A 9,711-nucleotide genomic window follows, 5' to 3' on the forward strand; every position below is an offset into this window, starting at 1 on the left:
CTGAGAAACAAATCCAAATATAAGTTAAGGAGATACTGGCTTCAGAAATACAGGCATCTACCCTCCCACCCCAACAAACCAACACTCAGCTTGGTTGTATAAAGGAGGAGGACACAGACTCAGGCAACTGCCCAAGGTAGGGCTAATAGAAGCCCACACAGTCAACAAGATGTCCACCTGGTGATTACATTAATAGCTCAGTTATATATGAAGTTATATATGCTCAGTTACATATGCTGAGGAAGATAATAATTTGATAGTAATTAAAAGACAGCTTGCATTCAAGGAGTAAAATTTGCTGCAAGTGTTTACTATCACAGGAGCATCACAGGAGCATCTCTGGCTGGAGAGACTTACTATCTACCTGTCTCCCTACTTCAGGTGCATAACTAAAAAAAAAAAATAATCACATGTTATGGTAATAATGACAACTTAAAATTTTCAACCATAGCTAAAGAAATACACAAACACCCACAGAGAGCTTGCTACTAAAAGGGATGTTTACCTAACAGTATTTCACATTAAATACCTTTTTCTCTTAATGCTAGCCACTGTACCTGTATTCATTCTACTGCAAAACCAGACTGGTATGTGCATAAGTGCTCAGATACATTTTGGCATACAATGCAGGGAGCATGCATAAAAGGATAGCCAATTTTAGCCTGAAGGAAAAACAAAGCAGAAGAGTGAAATACCAACAATCTGAAAAAAGCCACATGCACAGTTTCTGTTTGAAGGCAAGACTTTTTGTTAAAAGTCTCACTCCTCTTATAAGAGGAATTCTCTAACTATAGCCTAGCCAATACTGTTTTTATAGAAGACAAAAATTAAACCCAACATTTTTAACTATGCTTTATGTTGAGGACTTTTTTTCCTTGTTATCACAGTTTCTTCAAATCCTGCCCTACCAGTGTAGACAAGATACTGACTTTTCCCTTCTACTGGCATATAGAAACATCAACATCCAGCATATTTATGACTTAACTCTGAAAATGAAGCCTGAATAAAGAATATTCCTGCCACCTCTGTTGCACCTCTCTGATACCAATACAGTTCTGACATTAATGCTTTAGGAGCTTCTCCACTGGGCTACTGAAACTTTGAGTCTCGGAAGTTTATGATGAATGAAGCTGCTTTCATGAAAGCAAAAGGTTAAGGTATTAGCATTCTCAGAATGCATTAGTTTCCCATCCTCCTAAAATACTGAATTCTACCCTGAATCTACAAATCCATTAAAGAACAGTACTTCATTAAGTCATGAACAGCTTCCCTATGTCTAGTTTTTCACACATTACTAGTGCAGCTCTGGTACACCCTCACGGGAGCTGAATGAGAACCTCCTCAAAAGTAGGTTCAAAGCTCTGAACTCTACCCTCCCCCTCCCCCCCTGCCCCGGCCCCAAACATCAGAAAGAATATAAAACATGCCAAATTATGGTCAAAATAAAAGTAAAACAGAATCAAAGGAAAACAACAGCCTGAACAACATAAAAGCTGACAACTACGCTAAATTGCAGGATATGAAGCAGATACTCTTATTTAAAGGGAACTTTCTGTCATTCATTACCTTCATCTAGGCATGAAGAAAACACAGCCCTGTCCACTGATCAACTACATATTATCAGAAACAAACACTGAAATAGTCACAGCACCAGAAGATTATATTCATTTCAGCCAGCCAACGAGTTTAATTAATGATTAAAGTTGGACTGATTTAATGAACTTGAATGTAGGGTCCCTGATTACTGCAGAGCACTACTTCTAAATACCAAAAAAAAAAAAAAAAAAGCCTGATTTTCTTAGTATGTCGGCTAGTTGCACTGAGAAATACACATACAAATTTGACAGCTGCATACAGAATTGCCATAAATGCCAGCAAGTGGTCGTCTATCTGCTAGAGAGAGGAAAAAGCAAAACTGCCTAGGTTTGAAATCATGTTACATTTCACATAAAACCAATCACTACATGCAATTCTTCAAATAACCATTTATATACATGTGTTGTTACCTTGCTACCAGTCAATTGGGTTGTACTTAGGGCCAGAGTAACTGACATCAGATTAATAAAAAAAATGTGCAACTGAAAATATGAGGTGAAAACTTGGCCAATTCTTTCATGGCTTTGTATTTCATATTCTTGTCTACATAAAACGATAAATAAACACATTTCCCAAGCTCCATGCATCATACTGCAATAAAATTGATAAACTACTACAACAAAGTAGTAACACAGAAACAAAGAAACAATGCCAAAATTAAAGATAAGTAGAAGACAAAGAAACAAGAAGGTATAGCTAAAATAGTATGATGTGTTTCAAAAATAATCTGCAAATACATAAAATATTACAGTATATTGTATCACCAAGGGAAACTTTACTTCCCAGATATGAACTGGAAAATAATTTCTATTAATAATGGTAGGAACCAGATGAAACAGCAAATAGCTTTCTTCAAATAGCAACTGAACCAACAATATGCAAGTATTATTTTAGGCTTCCTTTTGTTAAATGGCAGCAAGAGCCAACCATTGCTTTGACCGAGCAATCAGAAGTTGGTTCAGTTTAAATTAGATGGAAGGATAAACAAATGTAGGTCTGTAAATAAAGTTACGTGTATACTGCAATTATCCCATGTGGCCATGGGTAGGCTATTGCTAATGCCTGAAGTGACTAGTTCAAACTTTTTCAGCTATTACACTGAATTTTCTGTAGTGCAGTGTAGAAGGGTAGACATATCTAAAGAAGCCTGGGTTAAGGATAAGGTTCACGTCCAGCAGCAGTATTGCCTTAAGATGCTATTCTTCTTTCCCACTCCTCCCTCTGCTGCTCTTTCCTGTCCCTGTGCACCACCCCACCAATGACAGCAGCATAACTGTTGGCAGGGTCATACTTCAAAAAGAGTCAGGGCAGCATACAGGTGAAAAATGAAGTGGACCAAAAAAAGGAGCCAGCAGTGTGCCCTTGTTGCCAAGAAGGCCAATGGCATCCTGGGGCGCATTAAGAGGAGCGTGGCCAGCAGGTGGACGGAGGTTCTCCTCCCCCTCTACTCTGCCCTGGTGAGACCCCACCTGGAGTACTGGGTCCAGTGCTGGGCTCCCCGATTCAAGAAAGATGAGGAACTCCCAGAAAGAGTTCAGAGGAGGGCAACAAGGATGATAAGGGGACTGGAGCATCTCCCCTATGAGGAAAGGCTGAGAGAGCTGGGCTTGTTCAGCCTGAAGAAGAGAAGACTGAGAGGGGACCTCATCAACACATACAAATATCCCAAGGGTGGACGTCATGAGGATGGAGCCAGACTCTTTGCAGTGGTGCTCAGCGACAGGACAAGGGGCAATGGGCACAAACTGAAATGTAAGAGGTTTCAGTTGAATATGAGGAAAAACTTCTTTGCTTTGAGGGTGGCAGAGCACTGGAACAGGCTGCTCAGGGGGTCTGTGGAGTCTCCTTCTCTGGAGATATTCAAAGCCCGCCTGGACGATGTCCTGTGTAACATGCCCTAGGTGAAGCTGCTTTAGCAGGAGGGTTGGGCTGGACGATCTCCTGAGGTCCCTTCCAACCCCTGCCATTCTGTGATTCTGTGAAATGCAGGGGGACAGGGACAGATGACACACATGACACGAACAGCTTTTTATCAGTTTATCAGTTCCATCATCTATTTGATCTGTGACTTCAAAAGAGTTGTGCTGTCCTAAACAAAGGATCAGAAGTGTCAATAGCCACCTAAGCCTGCACTACTGCTAGAAACATGCATGAAATGCATGGATTTAGTCTAGCAAAAAAAGTCTCAAGATGATTGCTGTCATTAAGCATAACATTTAAATGCCCCAAAGTGAAAAGAGTTATTGATGCTAAGAGGCAGTACTGACATAAGAACAAATTAGAATAAATCGGTCAGGAATACCTGTAAGATAGAATTCTTAGAGACATTTGTAGCCATCAGGGCAGTGAGATTCTGAAATGGCTGCCAATAAGCACCAGGAAGTGAAAACACCTCGTTTGTAACAAGGAGCTTGACCATCTTATCAAATGGATTATGTTAGTTGGTTACCTAAAGTAGCATGAGACTAGACTTGATCATCCCAACTGTCCCTTCCATTTCCCATGTTCCTGTGAGGTCCTTCAAAATGAAAGCAGCTTTATTTACACTGCATTTTTACTATGAACATCTAACTGGTCTCTGTTGGCAGCTTGCACTGGCCTGTATCTCGGGTGAGTCCTATGGCATCTAATAATGTCCATGGAACGACATACAGGGCAGACTGAAATATGTAATGCATTTGTGCACTGCTCCATCCATCTATGAGAAGCTCAGGAGGAAAGGCACAGAAGGTTTGGTTTGGTCTTTCAGCTGCAACAAAGAGTATTATAGAATCAGCTGTTCTCACGGATTATGGTATTAATCTGCCAATCCCCAAAGCAGTAAGAATTATAATTTCTACCAAAAGCAGTATAAATTGAATAACAACTTAAAAGCTTAGTAGCTACTTCTAAGAAAATATTTTTAATAAGAAAACAAAACTACATTACAGACTGCAATCATTGCTATTTTTGCTAGCATGCTGGGTAACTTACTAACAAATCTACAGTTTGATTACTTGCTGCTTCTGGGAAATATAAATTTGATTTGACTTTAGAAAGGAGAAGGACCCTTATAATACTCTACTATAGCAATACAGTGGCCAACATAACTGCTGCAAAGACAAATAAAACAATTGGATTTACAGACTGATTTTTAACTTGTGCAGCAAGTATTTTAAACATATTAAACATTTAATGTAAGTCTGGTTTTGTTTAGAAACATTTTCCGTGACTGGAACATGCCAAGCAACCCTTTGTTGGCACATTCCATTAATGCTATTAAAATAAAAAAAGAAAGCCACAATCTATGAAGCAGGAGCAGCAAAGGGTAGCACCAGCTTTTGTAAATGCAAACACAAAAACCTGCAAGCTTGTCCACAATATGCTCCTAACTACTGATAATCACATTATAATAGGGTCAAGATTCAAGTCTGCTCTCTCATCTAACTCTGATTACATATGGAGAGCTATGACTCCATCCAAGACTCTTTAACTTCCAGTTTTCAAATTCATCTTCACCTAAACAGTAGTAGTTACAATGACAAGTATAATTTTACAAAATAAAGTGTATTAACAAGTGTCTTTCTAGGAAACATACATATAGACCGGTTGACTGTACTTGGTAATAGATCTGACAGTTTGATGTAGCCACACAAAAATCAGTGTATATCAGCTTCATGTAGGATGGAAAACTATATTGTCTGCTGACAAAATATCTGGGACCACAGCTTCAGGAGTAAAGTAGGAGCCAAGATTTTTAAAAGAAGAGAGAGAAAGAGAGAGAGAGATATCTCAAATTCAGATAATTTAGTCATCTTCTAGTTTTTAAATACTCTAATGGAAAATAAATACAACTATGTTTTTCTTGCTGCACCTTATGTATACTTCAGGGGACATTCCTACGGATGTAAGAGCAGATTTACAAATCACAACAAACACAATGAACAACTTTTTCAATCAGTAATATACTGTACGAAGCCCTGTAAAAGTGGCCAATTTAAGATTAAGAGCAACAGTAAGACCATTTTTGTCTTCCTATCTTCTGAAACAGCAGATCTGAGTTAAGCACCACTTCCTAGCCTCACAGGCTGCAGGAGAACCAGGACTGCATACTGGAAGCCTGCACCATGCATGTGAAGACCATGTTCACCAGGTAGCTGCCATCAGCCTTTACCAGGTCTCAGGGTTTTGACTCCACCTAGCGGCATTGTTAAAAAAAGAAAAAAAAACAACACCAAAACCAAACCCAAGATGCATCCCGTTAAGGCAATATAAAAACTGACAGTTTGCCTCAAAACAAATTATTTAATCCTTGAATAATATGCCATATGTTGGCATTTCCCTGCAAGTAAGACATAAATGATAGCAGACAGGCATGGTTTAAGCAAAGCTTTAAATCAGTCAAGACTCATATGGAACGGAATACTTTTTTTTTCTCTACATGAAGCAGTTAAAAAGTGTTTCAGAAACAAATCACAATGAGTATTCAGCAGCATCTAATACAATGTAAGATACATTGCACTCAGTCTGTGTTCTCAGGATGGATATTAAAACAGAAATTTAATAGCCTAAAACCTTTGTGTCATTTACAGATCCTTGATTCTTGCTTGAATTTTAAATATATCTCCCTATTTTTTGACTTTTGACTCACAGCTTCAGACAAGAAGTAATTGCATATTTTACAGTAAAGCAAGGACAAAATCAAGCAAAGTAAGCAGAGGACCAAGTAACCCAAGGCAGAAATAAGAAAGAGGCTCAGGGGGGAAAAGTCCAAGACAGAACAAGCAAAGTACAGTTAAACAGCCCAGAGCTAATCACAGGGCAACACTATTTCAGCTGTGCCAAAGGAATAAGACTACAGCCCCACAATATAAGTCATCACTTTTTCCTGCTAGACAAATACATTTGATGTTCTTGTTACGCTTTGCTTCTCAGTCCTTTCATCTGTTTGGCTCTTGACAGTGTCTGGAACAGTGAATACATGCCTTGAATTCCTGGGCCATTTTCCTTAGAAATGTACTTGGCTCTGTGTCATGACTGTCTTTGGCACAGACAGATCTCACTATAGCAGAGGATAGCATGTTTAGTATTTCTTAATTTAAAGCTCCATAATGGCCATCAGAAGCTGGGTATTTCTCCTTAAGCTGCATTTGAAGGAATAGAAAAAAATCTAGTGCCTTGTAACATTAAACCATTAATTTTGCCACTACATCATTCAGAAAAAAAGGATTCTTGCAACTTAATTCACTGTATACTCTCTATTGATTATACTCCCATAATAGATGCACTTTTAGCTCTTCAGATCAATGTGAGAGAGTCAAAAAAGCTGCAAGTTATACAAACATTTTAAAATCTTTATTGATATATACATTACCATCAGTGCTGCTTTTATGACCTTACTATCTGGCAATGAATGTTTACTGGTTTCTCAGGATAGAATTAACATCAACAGCAAAGTAATCGAAAAAGGCACTGTGTGGCAAATAACAGAAAATCCAGACCTTAAGTAGGAACTCATACATGTGCACAACATATTACAATTTACTTAAATGCTCTCCCTTTCCTCCCCAGCCGCCTCCAACCATCTTTAAACAAAAGGAATTTGGAAAGTGGTCTGATTGACTTTCATAAGAGGAGCAATTTCCACACTGTAGTCTGGAGTGGAACACAGAAGGGTCAGGGTACTGTTTCTGCAGAGTGTCTGATCTCTGAAATTATGGCATCCATGGTTCTAGAAAAAAAAAAAAAACACCAAACCAAAACACCAAACAAATACCCAAGCAAACCCAACCCCTAAAATTTCTAGGACTGCTAGAGTAGGCTTCAAACCCATTCAGTGAACTGAATCCATTCTGTATCGCAGCAAACCTCCATGACAGCACAACTTGCTTGGTGGATGTTAGGAAAGAAGTTGAGGGACTTTTCAACACTGGCACGCGGATGAGAAGTGTACTACACTGAATTTGATGCAGGAAGTGCTCATTAGGGTTATCTTACTGTTCGGTTCTACCATCAAGTGAATCATGGAAACAGAGTGGAAAAAATACTGCTTTTAAGGCCCTACAGCTCTCGCAGGTGCTGCTGCATAATCACCCATCATGTGCCTATCATGCTAGCAATATAAACAGCAGGTAAAGTGCATGCTATTTAGCGCAAACACCACACACATTACTGCCAGGATAGTTCAGTACTCAAATGCAATAAGCTAATGCATGAAAACCAGTTTGTTGGCTCCAACTAAAAAAGAAGTGGTGCTGCAGGGCAGAGAAAGCTACTGAGGAGGGTTTGTAAACACAAAAGGTTCTTTGATTTAGACCCACAGTTAATCAGTTCAGCCAGTACCATGGAAATACCCTTTGACTTCCCATTGATCTTAAGTCTCATACAGTCAAAGCAATGCCATCACTACTTTGTTGGAAAACTCTAAGCCTTCGTGGCAGATGATGACCTAATTGCGCTTACTTGCACCATTTTAAGTCACTGTTCTTCTTGGGAAGACTGTATTATACCATGCCATGATTGTTTCTGTGCTTGCAAAATGCCGGACATTGCTCTGTGCCTGCTCAACACCACAAACAAGGCAAGTAAATGAAGCCAGCTTTCTGCTCTGGCTTTTGAGTGAATAGTGACTTAACAACGCTGAGTGCTTCCCAGGCTGATTCCAGGCTACATGAAAGATAGTTCCAGCGTGATGTATGGCAGAGACCTTCACTCATTTAACACTCTACAGTAGAAATCAAAAGCGTCTCCGTTAAAGACAGAGCTCTCTTAGACATGGAATGATGAACACACCCCCCCAAATATATTTTGCTCAGACACAAGTGTAATTCCCCCCATCTTCACCTGGCCTTCCCTAATCTAAATACACATAACACATACTGGAAGAGTCTCCTCTGCAGAGAGAAATCTTGACTCACAAATCTCTTGGAATTCTTTGAAGAAGTCACAATTGACAGAAATCAGTTAATATAATCTACTTGATTGCCAGAGACTGTTGATAAAAGGTCCTAAAGAAACCATGCTGCTGTGTGATGAGAAGGGAGATCCTCTTATGGATAAATGGTTAAAAGCTAGGAAATAACCAGAAATGGCTGCTCCTTTTTCTGTATGGAACTAGGTGACCAATGAAGCCCTGCAGGGTTCCATCCTGAATTCTGCATTATTTCATATATTTATACCTCATCTACAAAAAGCTGGGTTAATGAAGTAACAAAATTTACTGATGATAATGCAGTGTGCTAAAGGCAGCCACAAAAAGATGTGAAAGAATGTCACAACACTGAGTAAAGTTTAAAACCACTAACAAAGTGAATTTCAGTCTTAATAAATGTGAAGTAACACACACTTCTGACTTCATAGACACAGTGATGAGTTGTGAGCTGATCTAATCATTCTGGAGACGTAACAGTTTAACAAAAACATCAGCCAAGAAGCAGCTGAAAAAGAAGGAAATGACAGGATTTAGCAGAGGTGGAGCAGAGAACAAAACACAAAGATTCATTATACCACTCTGTAATAACATGAAGCACACACACTCTATGCACTCTCAACAGTTATAAACTCTCCTGTCTTCTGTTCGCTCACTTGCCAAAACCTTTTCCTGTTCTACCAAGTCATCATGAGTTAGTAACAATCAGCTGCAGTGAGCAATGGACTCCATTCAAGGAACTAACTAGACTGGCGTTCTTTGGACTGGGGTGGAAGGGTGGGGGAAAGGACAACAGAAAGTACTTCAGAGATTTACACAATCATTAAGAGGATGGAGAGAATGAACAGGGATCAATTTTTCCCCCGTCACCTCTGACATAACTCAGGAAGAGATCAAACACAGTTTTAGGAGGCAGTCTCAATGTAAAAAGCTATTACCGGACAAGTTTTTGTACAAGATCATACGAGACAACTGTTTTTGTGTTGGGAAGTCCTCAATTCCTAGACTGCTCTGAAAAGATAGTACATCCTCTTACATTCTTTCCGAGGTACCTGACCCTGGCTCCTGTAGAAGAAAGGACAGACTTTTGAACTAACCCAGACCATTTAAAAAGAAATATTTCCAAGACAGGCATTTCTTCCTTTATAGAGAGAATGACAGAGCAGGTATGTCCTCAAAAGACATCAATTCCATTGCTCAGTGTGCTC

Source organism: Egretta garzetta, unplaced genomic scaffold (genome assembly GCF_000687185.1).
Source record: "Egretta garzetta isolate BGI_Z169 unplaced genomic scaffold, ASM68718v1 scaffold439, whole genome shotgun sequence".
NCBI classification, from domain to species: Eukaryota; Metazoa; Chordata; class Aves; order Pelecaniformes; family Ardeidae; genus Egretta; species Egretta garzetta.